This window comes from Canis aureus, chromosome 2 (assembly GCF_053574225.1).
Source record: "Canis aureus isolate CA01 chromosome 2, VMU_Caureus_v.1.0, whole genome shotgun sequence".
NCBI lineage: Eukaryota > Metazoa > Chordata > Mammalia > Carnivora > Canidae > Canis > Canis aureus.
The window spans coordinates 24,908,309-24,930,872 of NC_135612.1; positions in this window are offsets into that span (position 1 = coordinate 24,908,309).

The window sequence follows — 22,564 nt, forward strand, 5'->3', positions numbered from 1 at the left end:
TATACCATTTAATGAAAAATATGAAAAAGTTTATATGTACCACATGCCTTGTTTGGTAGCATGGTCTTTCTACTGTTACCTTCCCAGCACTGAATTGACACAGATAAACTTTTGTTACAAGTGTAACTGGAAAGGATATACTTAATCAAATGAATTGGAACAGCTATCTTTTTTAGTTGAACTTTGAACTTAAAAAGCATTTCAGATATGAATAGAAAAATAATACCTTAGTCATTTCCTTCAGTATATAATGTAAACCTCCCTCACTGCTCCATCATAACCACAAGTTGATCTGAGACCTTACAGAGAAAAATCACTAAATTTCTGATTTCTAACTCCGATCAAAACAATTCAAAATGGCTTTGCTTGAGACCATTGAATTTAACACAGTGGGAAAGCAAAATCTGTTTTCAATTCAGAGGGTTTGTATCAATATCCTTAACCATAACAAATTTGGGGGAAAAAAAACATATATTAGAAATAAGGGTATATCTCTTCACACAGTAAGTGGAGGATGAGAACACTCAAGAACTACAAAATACCCAGACACTACTACTGTTTGAGCTTTAACTTGGTAAGGGAAGCAATAGGAGTAAATATGTAGTGATTAAGGGTCAGTAGCCAAATTGCCAAAACGTGTAATTTGTGAGTTATTTCAACATTTTTGATCAAGTACTATGTCTAGACTAAATGTTGTAAAAATAACGTTCAAAGATACTTTTTTAAAAGGAAGAAACCATTAAGGCATGAAGGATTTCAAGAAGAGCAACACTGAAGAAGAAATATTTCCAATATTAAAATGTAAAAAAAAAAAGTGACTGGAGGCTCAGGGTAACACCAAAAGATTTGACGTTGGAAATTCAAAATCATAAAGATAGAATACTCTCGGTAACATTTCATTAGGGCTTCTGAAAACCAGAAGATAGCATTTTCCTTTTGATTTTATTGAATAAGTAAACTCATTGCTTTCCTTTTAACTAATGTATTAAAATCTTAGGAAATGATGAGCGTACTTCGACTTGTACAATATGTTTAAGAAGTTTGCAATATGAAATTAAGAGAGCTGTAGAACACAAAATCTAGGATAATAAAGTTGGATGGGTTTTCTGAAAATTGAGTTTTATGAGTAATCTAAACCTCATTCAGATCTCTGTTAATGGGTCACGCTCTTAGCTCTAAGTGAATCAAGGCCAAAATAACACAGTGACATAATTCTAAACCAACAAAGTAAAATTGCACTCACCACTGGCAACTCCAATACTTGTTTTAAGTATTAACCATCACAAACATCTTTTCAAAGAAATGTAATTGCATCTGTTAACACTTAGAATTGGATGTAGGGAACTACTGAGATGTTTTCTGAAACCCTAGGCGATTAGTTTGACCTCCCATGAAGAACAGAAATAGAGGTAGAACTCAGGATAATGTATGCCCCTCAAGGAATAGAAAACATCCCTTTGACATTCTTACCCCACAAAGTAGAGTCCTCCATCTGTCTCTTTCCATGCCTAGAAGAATCCTTGGAGAACATGTTGTGTGCCAGCTACAGTGCTAAGGTCAGAGTGTACAGTGTAAAGCAAGACAAATACATCTGCTGTCATGGAACCTAGATTGTAGAAAGACCAACTAACCAAGAAATTAATTACATAAGCAAACACAGTCTCTAGTAAGGACAAAGGAAACTAAGAATGATATAGATGGAGTGATGGTCAGAGAAGGCCAGTCCATGGAGTTGATGGGAAAGAACTTGAGGATTGAAGTGGAGAAATTGTTAAGAAACTAGCATGAGGAATATTACTGAGACAAAGAATGGTGTGAATTGGATACAAAAACAGTTCTTCGAACCAGAGAAATGGCTGGCCAACTCCTGCAAAGGGTTTGACCTTACACATCTGGAGCAGGTATGGTAGTCTGGAAGGTTACTGTATTTGTTATATTAGAGCTGAAATCCACAGGGCAGATAGTCAAGAAGAGAGGACGAAAAGCTGCAGAATGGGCTGAAACCCATGTCAATTGTTGCTCTGATGTTGGTGCTGTGGATATCCTGCAGATAGGAGCCAGTGACCTTCATCTTGGAGCTAAAAGTACACATGTGGCACAGGAGCCAGAGAAGCTGAAGGAAAAGGTAGGAGCAGTTGTGGGCCTAGCTGTCCCCTCACTAACAGGTTGGTTAATCAGCACATTTGTAACCACATGTATGAGCTAATAAGACGGCTACTGCTTTGCCTCTGCCCTCCAAATTTCACACAAGACTCTCCCATAGCCCATTCTCACTGGAACCTTATAGGGAAGGGAATTCTAGGAAATGTAGGTTAGCCTAACCAAATTGATACATCACAAGGTCATCACGCCCTCTAAGACCCTTTTTCTGGATCTCTTCCCAGCAACTCCCTACTTCAATATGACAAACAAAGCTCTTCATCTTCCCTTCTAAGCCTCCTCCTGCTCTTTCTGGGTTTCCCTGTTTTTATAAATAGCACAACTTTTCTTCTAGACCAAAACTCGAACCCCCTAAGCTCTTTTCCTCTCATATCCCCCCCCACCCATGTGTAACTAAGTTCTATTGTTTTTACCTCTATAGTACTTACCCCAGGTGTATGAGTTCAAACTCACCAGGTAATTCTACAATCCCACACATTGGTTTCATATTTAGTTTGCTATCTGCCCCATTTTGGAACCTCCCAAGGGCAATAAGGGCAGCTCTCTCCTCCAAAGGCATGTACAGGCAAATGAGTTATGGTGGAGGAGCTAGCATGCTGTTATCATTATTTAAACCAAGAAAAACATACTCTAGACAAGATGAAAGATGTAATAAAAATGTGTTCTTATTCCTGATTCTAAAACTTTAACAGCTGGGCTTTCCCATGTGGAATAATGTTACATAAATAACTCAGCCAGGAAGCAGAAGGGCTGTGAAGAAGTCCAGCAAAATGATCGATGATCTTGGACACTGTGACTATCACACCCAATGGAGTTACAAGGAAATAAGTGGTCATTGGAAGGTACTAGTGGGCTGGTGCTGGTATGGTCAGCAGACTACAGAACCTGAGTCATGTATCACTAATTCTACAGAAGTTTCCCTTCTACTTAAGCATACACTCTCTAATCTATTCCCTAGGGACTTTTCCTGCTCCATCCAGATTTGTCATCTTTTAATTAGTCATGGAAATGTAGAGAAGTCAGCTCTTAGAAAATAAGGTTGTTGAGATTTAAGACTGAAATATACTCGATTCTTAGGTCTAATTTCCTTTTAAAGGGGACAAATATCATACAATACATACTATTTAGTATTTGTGTCCACATAATGTAGGTAGGGGTCATGTTACATCCTCCTACTCCCACTTCTTCCCGCTGAAGTCTATGTAGTCGCAGTTATGGCACAAATAGCAAAAGGCCTTATGAGAACATATGAGTGAGGAATAGAACTCCAGCCTAAGAAAGTGAGTGCTGTTCTCTTCCATTTAACTAATAGATAAGTGGTGGGAGTATGATAGATACAGAACTTCGGGGCAAGTCTCATTTCCCTTGGATCTGGGTTAGAAGACGTCTGAAAGATTTCCAGTTCTGAAAATCAATGACTGTCCTGTGTTTATAATATAGGGAAATTGTTCTTCACTGGCCCCTACTTCTAATTCTCAGTAGTTGCTTAACCATGGCCAAAAAACTTAGAGAATGAAAATTCACCTCTTTATTTGTTTCAGGCATGTTCCTGGAAATCCCAATGTGGTTGGAAGTTCTACTTTGTGAAATGTACCCAGGAATTGTGCCAGAAATGTACCCAGGGATGTGCCAGAAATTACGTCAAAAAACTCTTCAATGTTTTTGAAGAGTTACAGGAAAACCCTGTGTGATAACAAGAGTGGTCACTTCAGTAGGAAATATTCAGGGGGCATGTGTTTGTTACTCCTTTTCTTTTCCTAATCCTGAGATTAACCTTGTCTATGAATATCAGCAAGGATCAACTCACCCACTGGCTACACATAGGGAAATATCCACATGAAAAAAGACAAGAAGAAAAAATAGGAAGAAAATTCCTTCTAGGCTTTTAACTGCTTCTCATTTTGCCCTACTCTCTGCTCTCCATACGTTTTTACTCATGATCCAACGTAATATGCTAATGTAGCTGCCCCTCGCTTCTAACCACCCTAGTATAGTAGGACTCACTGAACAAGAGATGCTTCTATTTTTCACTATTTATTCTTCCTTCCAAGAGGATGGTGACCTCTGAATAATAAGCCCTGTGCTTGAGAGATAGTACAATGGACGCCTTCAGAATCATATGGGAGACAGAAATTCCATAGCACCTTAATCTCACATCTAGAAATGATTAAAAATGTTTTTTCTCACTACAAAATTTAAGTCTTTGAATTAAAGAAAATTTAGAAAATGCAAATTCACAAAAAGAAATAAGTTTTCCAGTAATCTTACCAATCCCAAATAACCACCATTAATGATTCATGTAGATATTCATATAGGGGTGCCTGGTGGCTTAATCAGTTAGGCCTCTGCGTTTGGCTCAGGTCATGATCCTGGGTCCTGGGATAGAATCCGCATCAAGCTCCCTGCTCAGTGGGCATTCTGCTTCTCCCTCTCCCCCCACCCCCTGCTCATGCTGTCTCTGTCTCTCTCAAATAAATACAAAAAAGTATTTTTTAAAAAAAAAAGGTTAATAAAGATAAAACAATCTATCTTTACAAAATGGAATAAAAAAATAGCCTCCCCATTTAAACATGAACATCTTTACACAAATTGTAGAATTTTTCAATTATACCATTTTTTAATAATTGGGCAGTGTCCCGCTATAGAATACAATTTATTGGGCAGCCCGGGTGGCTCAGCGGTTTAGCGCCACCTTCAGTCCAGGGCCTGATCCTGGAGACCCGGAATCGAGTCCCACGTCGGGCTCCCTGCATGGAGCCTGCTTCTCCCTCTGCCTGTGTCTCTGCCTCTCTCTCTCTCTCTGTGTGTGTGTGTGTGTGTGTGTGTGTGCGTGTGTCTCGCATGAATAAATAAATAAAATCTTAAAAAAAAAAAACTATTTAATGTATAGTCTGTTTTTGGATGATTCTATCATTTCCTCTTCAGAAATGGTGTATTTAAAGGACAGCACAACACAAATCACATCAGTGTCCTCTAAGATTGCACTTTTTTTAGTCAAATGGATATCACGAAGTTCTACTTAGCTCTGCGTGCACAGGTCTTTTGTTAAGAATAAGAAGCACATGTAGGCCAAAGACTTGACTACTTACTGCTCGTTATTTCAAGGGCACTTGGAAATTTCTCCCACTCCAACCTCTATTTGCAAAAAATCACACCCTTAAGAAGCTTAACATTCACATTTTATCAACCTTTAATGGAGTCGATCACAATGCATTTTAAGTCATTTCCATCCCCACTGCTATGAGTCTTCAATGAAGTACCTACATTCATTAGGCAAGGGAATCAGCACAGAAGTATCATAATTGAATCCAGTTCTATTAAAAGTTGCAGGACACTGAGCAAAAGAGAGATGTTCCCCAGACTGGCCAAAAAAAATGAAATGTCTGAAAGAGACGCAAAGAAAGACAAAGAAGCTTGTGGGCATGCTATAGAACATTCAGAAAAAAAAAAAAAAAAAAAAAAAAAAGAACATTCAGACCTAGCAAATCACCTCTGGATGCAGCAGCCTGATATCCTACTGACACCATTGATTCCACAGTTTCTTGGTCATTCAGGGTGCAGTGAGGCTATAGCTTCATTTTAATAATGGATGTAATGGGGGAGAAATTTACAGAAAATTTTGGTAGAATTCATTTATTTGTTTATTCTACAAAATGAAATATTTATGCGGCCATTAAGTGTCTTTGAAGTATATTTTTTACATGAAAGGATGCACACAATATATAAAGTGATGAAATCATGTTACAAAACACTACAAAATGAGATTCGTTAGTATAAAAAAATTCTGTATTTGTGCATGTGCGTGCACACACACACCCCTTTATGAAAAGAGAGTCATAAAAAATGCATACCCACATGCTAATAATGGCTTTCTCTAGGAGGTAGGAATAATGACGTTTTTCCCTTTTATTGTTTTAAATCTGTACTTTTATGGTGAACATCTACGATAACATAAATGCTAAGTATGGACATTTGAATTTCATGCTCTACTTTTTTTTTCTTCGTGCATGTTATTTTGAGACCATCAGACTCTTGATGCAACTTGCTTTATTGATTTTTTTCCTCTTTGTTTCATTCCCATGAGAATATGAAAGGTCTTTGTCATTTTATCTCCAAATCTGTTTCTCTATCTCCCCTTTTTCCCACTCACTTCTCAAACTAGATGTTTCACATAAACTTAAAGTATTTAAGGGTGGTCACTCCTTATTTGCCTTTGTGAACAGTATTTAGTAAACTTTCATCTATCATGTAAATTCTTAATTCTTTGAAGAAGCACAAATGGACTGATTTACCCCCTAATGCCCTGACTTCAAGCATTTCAACCATCGAGAAAGTAAATCATTTAAATTTAGAACTGACAAGAAACAGACTCCGTTATCTCTAACATATATGCATTAAGAATAGTCTGCCAAGGGTTTTGTGTAAAGGCAAAAGATAATAAACTTAAAATGTATATACTAGTCAGTGAACGTTTTACATATACAGTAGAGTAAGTGTGATCCAAATTCCAGAAATAAATATCTTAGGTTGAATATAAAACTAATGCCAAGTAAATGAGTTTATTTTCTGAGTAATGAAACTCAGTTTTCTCCTACCTTAAATGAAATGAAATGCATCTATCTAAGATTACGTGGCACAAAGACATCAACTTCATAAATATTCCTGATTTTCTGGCTTATGACAATAGTGGTAAACATAACTGCGTTTACTTTACATATCTTATAAAATACTGGAAAATTTGGTGTTTATTACACCATACAATTATGTATACTTTGAGGCTTTAGAAAGAATGAAGCATTTGACGAGTCTTAGAAAAAAAAATCGTGCATGAGTGATTTTGTAGCAGTTGTATGTGGCTTTAGACATTTAACTGTTTTTTTTCTATAATAAAACCTGGTTAATAGATGACATGTTGAAGAAGCCTATTACATAGGAGTTGCGGCTAATGACTGAAGTCTCTTATCTGATGACATATTCCATCTTGCTTAGTAGGAGTTCTTAGCATATCAAAAAACTGTCTAAGTGTTACCAATTAGGTAAGGAATAGAAGTGTCAATGAGTCATAATTTATTAGTTTTAGGATTGTTGATGGACATAGCTTATTGTTTAAAAAACACTGATCACTCTTTAATAAACAGCCTACTGACCAACCCCATGACTCATGAGCTCTCTGTGAACATTCTCAGAGGTATGAGGTAAAAAGCCTGCCTCACACTGTACAGAGCCTCCACCATACCATGCCACCAGAAGAGTGGACTCATGGATGAATAGCCCTGCTTCTTCCACTATTGGCCAGTTTCACTCTCTGCTTTTCCAAATCCTTCATTTCCAGTGAAATATAAGGGCTGATTCAGACAGGGTTCTTATTTGCAAACAACACATCCTGACCCAGACCAAATTAAGCAGAAAATAAACTTATTGGAAGGATGTTAGTTATCGCAGAAGGATATTAGTTATCTTATAATATAGCTCAGAAGGCTGGGAAGCCACAGAAGAAAATGGAAGAAGAACATACGTGGGCTGGGGAGCTGAAAACTGAGCCAAACTGATGCCACTGCTGAACCCTGGGCCTCGTCATTAGCACTCTGTCTTGTGGTCCTGAATGTGGTATCTCTGTAGACAATATAAATTCCTCACTTTCTCTGCTTCCATACATCATGTGCTACAAATTCAAAGTCCTAAGATTAAGTGTCTCAGCCAACTGCTGCCACACCAGAGCTGCATGACTAAACCACTCCAAAATTCAGTGACTTCAAACAGCAATAATTTATTTTTGCTTATTTGTATATGGGTCAGCTGAGAGTACCTGATCTAAGCTGTGCTTGGCTGTACTTGGCTCAGAACCTCAGGTTGGCTTCCATTTGACTCCTTATCTCTTACTCTCATTGGATAGTGGGTTGTCTGACATTTCTTCTCATGGTGATGGCGGAAGTTCAAGACAGCAAGCCAAACAGTCTAAGAATATTTCAAACCTCTGCCATATCACATCTACCTACACTCTATTGGCAAATACAAGTTATATAGCAAGCCCATGGTCAAGTGGCCAGTGAGAAACATTCCACCTCTATTGAGAAGGGACATGAAGTCACATAGTAAAAGTCACGGACACACAGAATGTGATGAAGAATTGGGGCTAATATTTTAATTTATTCTAGTGATGATTTCTACTGGTCAAGCTCAAGCCTTGTGATAGTGCCCTAGCTGCCAGAGGGATGAGTAGAGCAAGTATCTGACTCCTTTGACTTCTGTAATGGAGAAAGGGTCCTACCATAAGAGGTTTCAAATGCTAAGCAGCCATCGAAGCACCAAATATCCATCAAAAGTGCCCAGTCATGCTTTCCCATTCCCTTCCATAAAGCTCCAGTAGATAGCAAAGAAGTGGCATACCTGGCAAGTGGAAATTAAATCAGAATAGGAATTTAGAAACTTGGGCTACCTAGCAAGAAAGGAGGAGGCAACATCATTTTTCCAGAATAATGACAATGAGATGATCACACTTGTAAGACTTTTGCCCTGGCTCTATACAGAACTCTGAATCAATATGCTATTCTCTTCTCATCCTCATATCCAAAAAGATATACTAGAATCAAATATATGTGAAATGGAAAGGAAGGAACATTTGTATTTATAAAGATGCTCAATCCCTGCTCACACATATCCCATAAGCAAGACCTAAACTCATCCAAAACAAGACAAAACAAACATCAGAGATGTCTGCCAAACACCACTTTTTTTCTCTTAAGAACTTTAACAGTCATTACTCTGACAGCCCTGTAGGAACAAAAACAGAAATTTGGGGGCAAATCTAGTATGATTCTACCTCTAGTCTCTTGACTTCTTTAACCTTCCTAAATGTGATGTTAGGCACAGCTCTGTGTTGGGCAGAAAGTCCAGAAGTTCATATGAGTGGCATCTTGAAGAAGATGAGAATGTAGAGGTAGAAAGGTGAGCTGGGCCCTGGGTAACTACTTACTTATTCCACATCCTTCAGATGGGCATGGTTGGGCTGGGGCTGGTGTATAACTGGTACATGGGATTGTGTACTAGGAAAGGGACCTTGTCCCTTGTTGCTCTTCTTTTTTTATAAGTCAGGTATGAAAGCAAGGTTGGAGGAATAAATGTTTTGGACTCAGCTGACAAGCAAAATAAGCCACTAGTTGTTTGGGGCAATAATAGGAATTACCAGCTATGTGGCACCTGGAGACTTTAGGGATCAAAATTCCCATGGGAAATGGAGTTCCTCTGCATCTTCTCCCCCTACTGTTGGAATTAGGTCCACCTCACTTGTTGCTGGAGAAAGTTCCAGGATCATTCACTGGAAAATCCTGATAGGCTTAGAAATGGGCCGGTTATTACACTGCTGCTGGTATGGCAAAAGGGATTCAGGGGCAGGTCAATTTTGTAAATAAGCAGTAGTTGCAATTGTTATTGGCGACCATACGTTATAATAATTTCTCTACATAAGAAAGGGTCTCCAGGGTGACCTTCTTGAAGTCACTAAATATCTATTGTTAATGTCACCCAGTCCCTAAAGAACATCTTAAACAGCTCCTATCCTCCTGCTAGCTCAATAGGTATAATGTGCTGAACATCAAGGCAATGAGGCATCTGGTGTGGCCTATCAAAATGCAGATGTACATTTACTACTGAATTCTCCCTTAGCAAAAAAACATATCAGTCTGACTGAATTCAACAAAAAAATAGACTTCCTCCTTCTGTGGAACTTAGATTCTTGCCTTCAACTCTGGCACTTTCATGGAGATCATGTGTGTTTGAGTGATGCGTAGTTGGCACATGTTTCTTGATCTGGGTCCTTTTGGAGTGCCAACCCAACTTGATTTTCCTGCTTTACTGAAAACAGCCCCACGTGGGGCTGATCTTTTCAGGTATGGATGACACCTGGTCAGCGTAGACCATCATATTCTTTCCCCCAGATATTTAAAATCTGGTTTGGAGAGAGAGCGAGGCTTGAAGTAAGGTGCATTAATGGTAGTGTTCTGAGGAAATGCTCATGAAAATCTTCAAAAGCTTTCCAGGAATTTTCCTACTCTCTTCTTTCTTTTAAAAAAAAAAATTGTTTTTACTTAGATTAGCAGAATTTTGTTTTTGTTGTTTAAAACTAAAATAACTATTCCAGGGGGTGCCTGGGTGGTTCAGTCAATTAAGCATCTGCCTTCAGCTCAGGTCATGATCTCAGGGTCCTAGGATCTAGCCCTAAGTCAGGCTCCCTGCTCAGGAGGGAGTCTACTTCTCCCTCTCCTCTGTCCCTGCCCCCACTCATGTTTTCTCTGCCTCTCTCTCTCAAATAAATAAATAAGATCTTTAAAATTAATTAATTAATTAATTAACTATTCTGAACACACTCCTTTGGGGAGGCAAACCAGGGTTTAAGGACATGCCAATTAACCAGGGAAGTTCACAGCTAGACAGTATTATTTCCTACTAGAGAATCCAGGAAGGGCTCACTGTGTCCCTCCTAATAACATCCCCCAGAACAAGTGGCTGGCTGAGTGTTTCACATCTCCCATCTAGGACAGGGATAGGGTGAGGTTAAGCAGCGTCTAAGTGATGCTTTTAAACCTGGAAAACTCCACAAGATATGACTAAAATGCTATCTACTCTACTTATGACTCTAGTCATAATTATGCTTATTTGCCCCGCATGTTGTGTGTATTCATGTGTTTAATGAGGACAGAGTTCTTGGAAGATTTCTCACAGTATTCAGAAGTTTCTAGATAAGTGATAGGGCATCTTTCGAAAATGAGATCCAATACACAAAAGGAAATCCAAGGATGCTTATAATTCCCTCCAGCTTGCCCTGACAATCCATCTATTTCCTCAAACAGTCTTTTGATATAATAGAGAAAGAAGCCATTTTTTTTCTGCCACAACAAAGATTCATTAAATCAGTGGTAATTAAGATCATAACAATAATTGAATTACTTGTTCTTTTATTCCTCACTCCTGGGTGTAAAGCCTAAGTGAAATATGTCTCAGCAGAGGAAAGAGGAAGGAAGAAAATCTTATGACGTCTTTTGATGACTGCTTAAATCAAATACTTTTGTAAGAGACTTCATCACCGGTAACATTTGCGTACTCATGGTGGCCAGTGCTGTGCCGGGAACTTCCCATGCACCACTATTTCCTAGTCTTGGAAGCCATCCAAAGGATTAGGTGCTTTTGTTATTTCACTTATAGATGAAAAAAAAAGGAAGCTCAGAGATCTTTTAGTAACTTATCCATGGTCACATAGATGATGAATGCTTCAGAGTTTGGGTTGGAACTCATGTTTCTTGAACACTAGACCCACATTTTGGAGTCCATTTCCAGCCTGCCAATGACCCCTTCCAGTTATTTTCAAAGGGTAATCCTCAAAGCCATAGATTTTTTAAAAGTTTCCTTACAGAAGAGAGGAAACAGCCAGAACTTTGGGCTCCCATTTGGATAGCAATCCTTTGGATTCTGCATAAGACTTCAAAGAAAGGGCTTCACTCATAGGAAATGTTTAAAAACCACTAGTCTAATCAACTCCCCTCACTTGACCTGAAGGCCCAGAGTATTTCAAAAAGGTTGTTAATAATTAGTCCATCTGAAACAAGAATATAAACATCCTGATCCTTCTTTTCTTTTCCAGTGAGTTAATTTAGATTATAGTAATTCCATTTGCAAAGATGACTACAGGTTCAGGTAAGAGGAAACACTACTCTTAATCTTTTTATCAGTAAAAGGGAATATATTGACAAAAATAATTGAATAGTCCTGAGTCTATTACCTTTTTCTATTACTTTATTTCATCATAGCAATAATGCCTGCAGCCATTCCAGGATTTGCTCCCTCAGTATACAGTCCCCAAACAAAAGAAAATTCTCTTTCTTAGCTATTGATGAAGAGCAGGTAAATACCTTTCCCGTAATTGTCTAGCAAAAATTCCTTCAGATTTCATTGGCCTGAACAAGGCCTTGTTCTCATTCCTAAACCAACACCTGTGACCACAGGAAATCAGATGCCTTGATTAGCCTAACCAAACCAAATCACAGGACCACAACCAGTGGAGCAAATTCCAGTCTCCAAAGTACACTTGCCAGAGGAAGGACATCAGTACTAAAAAGACATCTGATTCTTTCACATGTACTGAAGTAAGCTAAGTACATGTGAGCTAAGAGAGGCTGAAGCTGAAGCTAAAAAGCTAGAATAACAGGAATGACATTTTTTTAGGAATGACAGTAATAGGCCGGCTCACCTGCATCTTCAACAAGCTGCCCTTGAGACTCCTACTGGTAGTGAGTAAACCAGTAGGCTCAGGCTGAGCCAGGGAGGAAGATAGATTGACTATGCCACGGACTGGGCAGGTTAGAAGCACTTGAGTCTCCACAGAGCAGGAATTGACAAACAACGGCCAATAGCCTATTTCTACATGACCTGTAAGCTGAGAATGGCTTTTATGTTTTAATGGCCAAACCAAAACATACAAAAAATATTTCATGATGTGAAAATTATACGAAATTCAAATATCAGTTTGTATAAATAAACTTTGACCAAAACACAGCCACACTCATTTGTCTACATATTGTCCAGAGTTGCTTTTAAAATATTTCCTATCTAGTGCTTCCTAGAAAAAGTTTGCAAACCCTGTTTTAGAACATTGATGCTCAAACTATGATCCCTGACTAGCAACATTACCATCTGAAATTACTTGTTAGAAATGCTATCCTGGGGAGACGCCTGGGTGTCAGATGCTCAGTGGTTAGCATCTGCCTTCAGCTCAGAGCATGATCCTGGAGTCTCGGAATTGAGTCCCACATCAGGCTCCCTGCATGGAGCTTGCTTCCGCCTCTGCCTATGTCTCTGCCTCTCTCTCTCTCTCTCTCTCTGTATCTCTCATGAATAAATAAATAAAATCTTAAAAAAAAAAGAGAGAGAAACGCTATCCTGGGCCCACCCCAGACTTTTAAATCAGAAATTCTGCGAATGGAGTCCAGTAATCTGTGGGGTGACAGGTAATATAAGCCATCTAGGTGACTAGTGCAGGCAAAAGCTAGAAAACCCCTAGGACAGAAGAATGCTATGATAAAAAAGACCTAGAGTTGCAACCTCAATAAGAGGGGTACTATAGAGTGTTTTCTAATGCAAGAGCTGAAGGCATGGAGCTTAATAATAATAAAAATAACAGTACTGGAGCATCTGGGTGGCTCAGTTGATTAAGTGTCTGCCTTCAGAGACTCAGGTAGTGACCTCAGGGTCCTACGATCAAGCCTCGCACTGAGCTCTCTACTCAGTGGGAAGCCTGCCTCTTCCTCTCCCTCTGTCCCCTACCCCCTATTCACTTGCTCTCTATCTCACGTAGATAAGTAAAATCTTTTAAAAAATTAAAAAATAACAGTACTAATAATTGTGATGTTTCTAGCAAACTTACAGGGTGTCAGACATTTTACTTTATATTGATGATCTTATTAAAAGCTCACAATATATCTACAAAGTACTTACAATTATTATCCTCATCTTGTGATAAATAAATTGAAGCTTCATGAGACTGACTCACTCGGTGTCGGTAAGTGAACACCGTAAAATGCATTGAAAAACTATAAAACAGATTTTAAAATTAGTTTTTAATTATGTCTTATATATGGAATATTCAATGAGAACCAGTTTTGATTCCTAAAGAAAGAAAATTGTCATGTCGATCTCTAATATGTAATATATAATAAAGCAATTGAGCTAGGAGACCAAGCGCTAGAGTTAGAGAAAATTTTGCTTTGAGTTGTAAAGTTTCTGACTCTGTTCATTTGATACACTGAAACAGCTATATGTGGACAATGTCACATAATACTAGTGACTCTATGCAGACTGTCATCAATTGATGGATTAGGTTAGAATGTTAGAAAAAATACAGCCTTATTATGTAGCAAGTTCTTGCAGAGATGAAGAAGAACTTGATTAATAATTTTTACATTTCCTTGGGTCATCAGTCTCAGGAAAGCTGATAAAATCTAAGAATCCTTCTCCTATAAGTATGCACATACCTAAAAACAATTTTACTTATTAATTCAGGAGGTTCTCAACCCTAGGTTAAAAATTTCTAAAAAGCCAGGGTTTGGGGGTTTCTTCTGATTAAAAAGGTCTTAGATAATATGATTCCACTGCTGAAGTCATCTAAATTACTATCAGTTAGGATCCGCTAATGACTTATCACATAGCTCACAGAAATCTGGGGGACAACGATATGGGTGACCCTAGTGGAAAGCTACTGAAATCCTCTTCTCTACAGACCTAACACCAATGATTTTCAGCATATTTTGTACTTTTAACTAATTGCAACTTCTTATATAGTTTTTTGTTTGTTTGTTTGTTTCTTAAACAAGGGATAGTTGGTTAGAAGTAATTAATTAATTGAGCTTGGTTTTCATGTGCTAGTGTAATTGTGGATTTCTGCCTATAGCTTCAGAAAGAAGATGCATTTTACAACCTTTATCTGTCCTATCTACAGTCCATAGAGACTTGTGTCCCTTTAAAGTTATCAAACATAAATCCCTTTTGTGCTGTGCCATAGGCAAACTTGGCTCATCAAATAAGCTTCCCATTAGTTGAGGGGTAAAGACAATAAACAAAGTGACAATGATCTTCAGGGGGATCTGATTTAGTTAGAGATGAATGGCATTTCCTGCAAAGACTTGTGCTAATTGCCCGGTACTAGAACTACTTTGGTTTCTGAAGGAGTGGGTTTTTTGTGTTGTTTTGTTTTCTTTTCTTTTAATTTTGTTACTGCTTAGTCTTCATTTTCCATCATGAAGAGCTTTCCTTCAGAAATATTCTGAAAGTAAAACAAAACAAGACAAAACAAAACAAAGGTAACAGAAAACTGTAGAGTCCATTGGGAAAATAAACAGTACAATTATATATGACACTAAATAAATGAAGGCTTTCCTTCTTCCCGCCCTGCTCCCTCCTAATGACTGTGATAACTGAAGTGCTGGGTTTTATTAAATAGAGCAGAAGTGAACTCTCTGGAGATGAAAGCAGCTATTAAGATTCATACCTGCTGAAATAGAAGGGAGTCTCCTCCCTTTTATAGCTGACAGGCCCGTAATGAGCACATTTTGTAGCTGGAGAGAAAGAAAAGAAGATGAAAGAAAAATCATTTTAAAGTAGAAAAAAAAGGGGGGGGGGGATCCCACTAATATAGTGAAAGCCCTTAAATTGTTTTCTAAGAGACAGAAATAATAATACTATTTAAAAGGACACTGGTTGTTTGAGTTACTTTGTCTTCAAGGAGATAAATATTGTGTGTGAGAATGTAAGAATGTCTGCTAGAAACCACTTTCACACAGTGAACAAAGGAATCATCCTTAATATGTGATTAACTGATGTTCTCTGTTAACCGCAAAGGTTGGCTCTCAAATACTCCAAGTGCAGGGGCTCTTTATTAATTGGCTCAAGCATCCCTTGGGCCTTCTAAGATCTTAAGACCACAGGATGCTTTGAGGTTCTTTCTTTCTTGAAAACATATATACACAGATTTTTTTAAAAGTCTTGACTGCAAGAGCATTTGTCATCTATTTTAAATGACCCAATGGACCTATCCTTGGGACTCAAAAACTTTTCTGCAACAACCATGTTAGCTCTATTTCGATTGAATAACCATTTTGTTTTTCCCTGTACCTTCAAAACAAATCTAATTATAATAAAATCTGCTCTCCAAACCAAATAGGGTCTGTGACTTTAAATGCAAATTATCAAACTGTTCCTGAGGCAAGTGAAAAGAAGGATTGTATCCATCATGCTGTTATTCAAAATGAATTTTAACCCCTTAGGCCTACAACAAACACAAACTCAGATTGCCACCAACAGAAGCCTGGGGGGTCTGTTGGAGTAAGAGCTGCCATTTCCAATAAAAACAGAGTGCTGCAATAATGCCGTGGTGAGCAGGACTTGATGTTGAAATCACAGACCTGATCTAGATGAGATTGAGGGTGAAAAACTAGGGAGGACATGAATGACATTTTACATTGGGTAGAGGTAATTTGAGGACCTTCCTACACACTGGTGAGGCTGCCAGTGTTGCACAGGCCCTACATTCCACACATGCTCCAATCCATTGATTATCTTGTTTGAATGATTGATGCCCCTTTGGCTCCAGGGATCTGACACCCTGGGATCTGACAGGAAATGGTGAATTTTTTATTCCTTATTTAATTAGAAAACCAACTGAGCTCCAGAATCCATGTATTTGAAATTGAGTCTCAATTAGAAGCCGCCCTACAAACTAGTACTCTAAATCATGTTCTGCTTATTATAATGTGTTTATTTAGAACTTTATATTTTATCACTGGCTCTATAATTCTTTAAATAAATCATCCCTGTATCCTCTTCGTTGCTAATGGCTCAATTCTTTAACGCTGTTAATGGTTCAGGCTAGTTCATAGTAGTGGCTTGTTAAGGGGGCTGTGTATCTGTGCTGTCCCAGCCCTGACCAGTCCTGCTCTCTGAAATGTGGCTGGGTGCCCAGAGAATGAACTAGCTACTGCCTGGTAGAGAGGAGAATCAAAGACTGGTACTTGGCAGGGGCCTCGGCTCTTGCAGCTGCTGAGTGCTAAATTATTACTGATGTGCTTCTCCAGCCGTGCACAGCAGGGCTGGCCTCATGCTACACTGAGCCTCTCCCCTGGCCCCCAACACAGGACTTGGGTTTCAGAGCTGGAATAAAGGGGGCAAAGGGAGCTGGCTTCTGCCCAGGGCGGAATGGTGAGCACATCTGTCCTGCACAGGCTGAAATGCAGTAGACCCACTTCCTGCTCTTGCTGTGCACAAGAATTTGTGTAGACTCCCACCGTGAGCCTAAAGTGATTGCTCCAGAACTTTGGCGGGGTTTTGCACAGGTATATGAGTTCATCAAACGGAACTTTCCAGGTAAAGTAACACCATTCAGACAAGAGCTCTCATAATGCTGAGGAAGAATGGTCTCAACAAGAGGCTACAATGACAGAGGAGGCAGCTTTTCTTCCTTCTGCTTAGAGAAAATCATACACCCATCTACCTGTGCTTTGACAACAGGTGCTTTTTTTTCCCTTTAAGATTATTTATTTATTTATTCATGAGAAATACAGAGACAGAGGCAGAGGGAGAAGCAGGCTCCCTGAGGGGACGCCAATGTGGGACTTGATCCCAGGACTCAGAGATCATGACCTGAGCTCAAGGCAGATGCTCAACCACTGAGCCACCCAGGTGCCCTGCCAACAGGTGTTTTTAACCTGACATTAAGTGTCCTATGGTCTTCCGGTACTAGGGAGGTGTGTCTGCTGAGTATGATTTTTGTAAAGGAAGCAAGGAAGAAAAGAACATAGAGAGAACCTAGGGGCCTCAGTCCAGGACACCCTGCATGGCTGTATGACTGCAAATAATGAGGCCTTTTTCAGATTTTTCATCTGTCCCCTGCTTGTGTACACACATAGATTGCTAGTCCTGGTTACTGCCCACACTTTCAGGATGAATCTCCCCCAATGCCAATGTAAAAGGAATTGAGAGAACAGTCAAATTGTACATTATAAAGTAAATTACATTTTTCTACTGCCTCCTCCCCACATCTCTCACTCAGTTCAACCCATTGAAATGGGGATAAACTCCACACTGAACCCTTTTCCCCAAGGTTCTCACAAAACAGTGAAAAAAACAGGGTTTTAGCTCTTTCTGGATAATTTTCTTTGAAGAGACCCTCAGCAGAGGATAATAATTATTCACAATTGATTTATCTTGCTTATAGCAAGATAAAACTTTTAGTGAACTATTTTTTTAAAGATTTTATTTATTTGAGAGAGAGAGAGAGAACAGAGGGAAAGAGAGAGAACAGAGGGAAACTATTTTTTTAAAGATTTTATTTATTTGAGAGAGAGAGAGAACAGAGGGAAACAGACTCCCCAGAGCCCAGTGTGGGGCTTGATTCCAGAACCCTGGCATCAGGAGCTGAGCAGAAGGCAGACACAGTCAACTGAGCCACCCGGGCGCCTCCAAACTTTAGGAAACTTTTATGATCAGATGTACCTGTGTTGTTTATGTGAAACTAAAAATTCCATTTGACTTTTATTACTCTTTCTTCCCAAGGTAATGAACTCAAGGAAGTATAATTAAAAAGTCAAAATTTTGGACAAAATAAAAAAGCACAAACACATTTTCCCCACATAGGAACTGAAATCTGTCACTCATCTTTCAAGAGAAAATTTAAGCTTAGTGAACAAGACGTTTCCTATTAATTGTTCGTATTGGTCGTCTGGCAGCCTCTACAGCCCAAACAACTGATAGGTTAACATTTTGTTTTTCCACCAATTACTTTGCTGTAATATGGATACCGTCTTAAAATATTTTCACGCTTTTAAAAATGTTGCTCCAAATGAAATTTGAAAGAAGCTGCATGCTACCTCAAAGGCAAACCCATTGGAAAGATGGTATTAAAAGAGACATGCTGTATATAGTGGCACATAATTTGTTATGCATTTTCATTTTCTCATTGACAAATCCTTCAAGAAGTAGCTCTCCAACCTTCCTTTTTATGTGTATTCTTAAAGGACATATGGAGAACAAAAATCCAGAAAGCCTGTTGTCTCTGTAGGTCGTCATACATAGTGGCAAAAGTCATCTCAGAAAAATCGCCGAATTCAGCACAATTCCAGCTATTTGTGGTGGGGGCCTGGAATCCACAATAGTCTGACACTTTGTTGAAGGGACCCTATTTGCTTTTGAGAGATCCATGAACTCTTCCAGGCTCCTGTGATTCATTTAATCCAGCACTGTCCAATAAAGATGTAGTATGAGTCACATATGTAATTTTAAGTTTCCTACTGGCCATACTGGAATAAATAAAAAGAAACAAGTGAAATAAATTTTTTTTAAAAATATTTTTATTTATTTATTCATGAAAGACACACACACAGAGAGGCAGAGGCACAGGCAGAGGGAGAAGCAGGCTCCATGCAGGGAGCCCGACGTGGGACTTGATCCCAGGACTCCAGGATCTCGCACTGGGCCAAAGGCAGGTGCTAAAGCGCTGAGCTACCTAGGTTACCTAAGTTAAATGATATATTTAACTTAACCCCCTACACCCAAAACATCACTTTAACATATAAGCAGTCTAAAAATTATTAATGAAGTATCTTGCATTTTTTTGTTGTTGTTGTTGACATCAAGTCTTCAAAATACAGTGTTTTGTACTGACGGCACATCCCAGCCTAGTCCAGCCACATTTCAGATGCTCGGTTGTCACATGGGGCTAATAAATACCTAGGGTATTAGACAAAGCAGATTTAATCCACTGCTTTTTACCGGAACATGTAATGGTGCCTGAGGGACCAGAAGGAATTGATGTGGCTCCAAACTATGAGCAGATGATCACCTTTGGTTTTTACCAAACCTTTTTCAAAAAGCCCTGTAGCAAAGTACACTCTTTGATGATGAATCATATAATCATTTGTCCCTTCAATATCTAGTGATTCTTGGGCACTGAGCTTTTCTTGACCTCACAACTTTGAAAGGTGAACTGAATAGCTGAGTTTCCACTAACTGACAGGATCACGTATTTAGATTTCTTTAGATTTCTTTTAATAAAGTTTTAGGTTTTAGAAAACTAGTTCTAGAATAGATTTAGGTTTATAGAAAAATCTAGAAGATAGTTCAGGGAGCTCCCATATGCCTCATTCCCAATTTCCCCAAGTATTAACGTCTCACATTAGTATAGTACATCTGTCACAATGAACCAACACCGTTACGTGGTTATTAAGTACAGTTCATGCTTTATTCATATTTTCCTGGCTTTTAACCTAATTCCCTTTTTCTGTTCCAGGATACTGCAGTACAGTTAGTCTTCATGTCTCCTTAGGCTCCTCTTAGCTGTGACAGTTTCTCAGACTTTTCTTGTTTTTAACAACGTTGGCAGTTTGGAGGAGTACTGGTTGGACATTTTGTAGAACAACTCCGCTCTCAATTGGAATTTGCTTGGTTCTTTTTTTTTCACCATTAGACTGAGGTTATGAGTTTTGGGAAGGGAGAGCATAGAGGTAAAGTGCCACTCTCATCACATGCTGGGTATATAGTTTGTGACTGCGATGTTAACCTTGATCACCTGGTGGAGGTGGTGTTTGTCAGATGTCTATATTCTAAAGCCATGGTTTTGTGCCCTTTCCATATTCTACTCTTGCAAAGGATGTCACTGTATGTAGTTTGAATTAAAAGAATAAGAGCTATGTTCCACCTTCATAGGGCAGAATATGCATATAAATTATTTGGAATTATTTTTCCGTGAAATATTTGCCTGTTTCCCAAATTTAATTTTTAATCCAGTCATGTTTTTAAAATCAATCTGATCTTGTGGATATTTATATTATACGTCAGTTATCATCCAGTCGAACTTTATTTACTTGGTTGCTCACATCATTTCCGCTTTGGCTGGGCCATCAGGAGCACTTTCAGCTGACTCCTGTGTCTCTTAACATATCCCTATCACTGTGGGTTTTGGGGGTTCTTTTGCTTTGTCATTTTGCTTTGTTTTGTTTTTGACAACCTCCTTACTTTCTGGCCTCACAAGATGCGCCAGGATCATTTTGTCTTCTTCCTGCCCTAGGCCTAGAATCAAATATTTCTCCAAAGAGCACTGGTTCCTTTTATTGGAGAGTGGTTAAAAACAAACAAACAAGAATAACAAGATCCAAGTGCCAGATATTTAACATTTTATAGAACACTATTAGTAATTTATAAACAGTTTCCCTGTGGGAAAAATGAGCAAAATATATTTTCCTGAACATTTTCCAAGTGACACATTTACACATTGTCAAATTTGAAGAGCATCTGGGCTAGTGCAATATTACCACGGCATTCTTGTCAATGGCAATCCAGGTGTTAGATAGAAAATGTACCTAAGTCAGGCAAATTAAGACTTCGCACAATCTTTTTCTGTGAGTCAAATATGAAACATGGCAAACAATTAGAATATTAGATTATATCATATTATATTATATGCCACCTGAAAAAAAATCACTTCAGTGGAATAGTAAAGAAAATGTGTTTTTCCCAAGGACTACCAAAAAATAGAAAAAGGATTAAAATTATACAATTGGGCTTGAGTGTGTGTTTATGAGGTTACAAGATCTTTAAAAATTATGTTTTTAACAACTTGTTAGAAGCACAGTGCCTGGTATACAGCCTAACATTTCTTAACTGAATTATAATTAGATTTTTAAGTATTGCTTCTTAACTTTATCATAACCATGCAGTTTCATAATATTCAAATAATCAATAAAGCATTTAAGAGGAATTTTTTCTGTTCTTAAAGAACAGAAGCTCACATTGAATAACATCACACTCTAGTCTATTCAATTACTAAATCCTTGATCCTGTTCCTTTCTTGCCCTACCTGCACCAGTATTCCAAAATCATTCAAACATTTTTCCTAAGAAGTCGTGGAGTGATCATTTCTTAAGGTAAAGTTGGAATAGACCAAGTGAATATTTCAGCAAAACCTTCTGCTGGAGCTTGTCTCGGAGAGAAAAAGGGAAGCATTCCTCCCAACTCTGGAAGCACTAATGCAAACCAGGGCTGGTGCTTGGTTTGATGCTTCTGCTTCTAATTCAAGAGAGCAGTGACCTCATTCTAGCCCTTCCTCACGCTGGTTTGGTAATCCCACTCTCTCCATTTGGCCATCCCAGCATTTTCTCCAGCCAGCTGCTCTCCTCATCCTTCGGCCTGTGTCTATATCCAGGCAGCATCTTCAGACTTCACATGCGTCTTGCTCCCACTTGTACTTACTCCTGCAGATATTCCCACTAACCCTTCAGTTTTCAGTCCGTGTGTGGTCTGAGAAGGAGTAAACCACACATTGCTGGTAAATCCAGAGATAAGGATTTAAGCCTATACCACTTCAGATTTTTACTGACCTTTTGAAAGAAAATGTAAAAAATGCTGAGTTGCTCAACTATGTGTGCCTATGGTCCTGTATTATACCTGTATGTAGGAGTTCCATTAACCTCCCAAATGAAGATTTTGAAAAAACCACAACCTGTGTTCTCAATTGTTCTCTCTCCCTAGACAATATATTTGGATTAATATGCATCCTCCCTCAGCCTCTCTACCTCCTTGCCCTCCTCTCTTCCATGCAAACATCTTCATTGCCTGAAACCCACTTCTTTGTGAAGCTTACTTACTGTTTCATCTTTGGAGATCAATTTGTGGAAAGCTGTCCTGCATACAGAACTGAAATTTATATTCTCATCTGCACCTATCATTTCTTTACTGGAATCAAATTGAGATTCCATCTGCATAGACTTTTTGAAATGGCAAACTAATGAATAAATACAAAAGGCATGCCAATTTCACCATGTAGAGTTTGAAAATTTGACAAGCATGCTGTCCTGTCCAAGTCATTGGAATA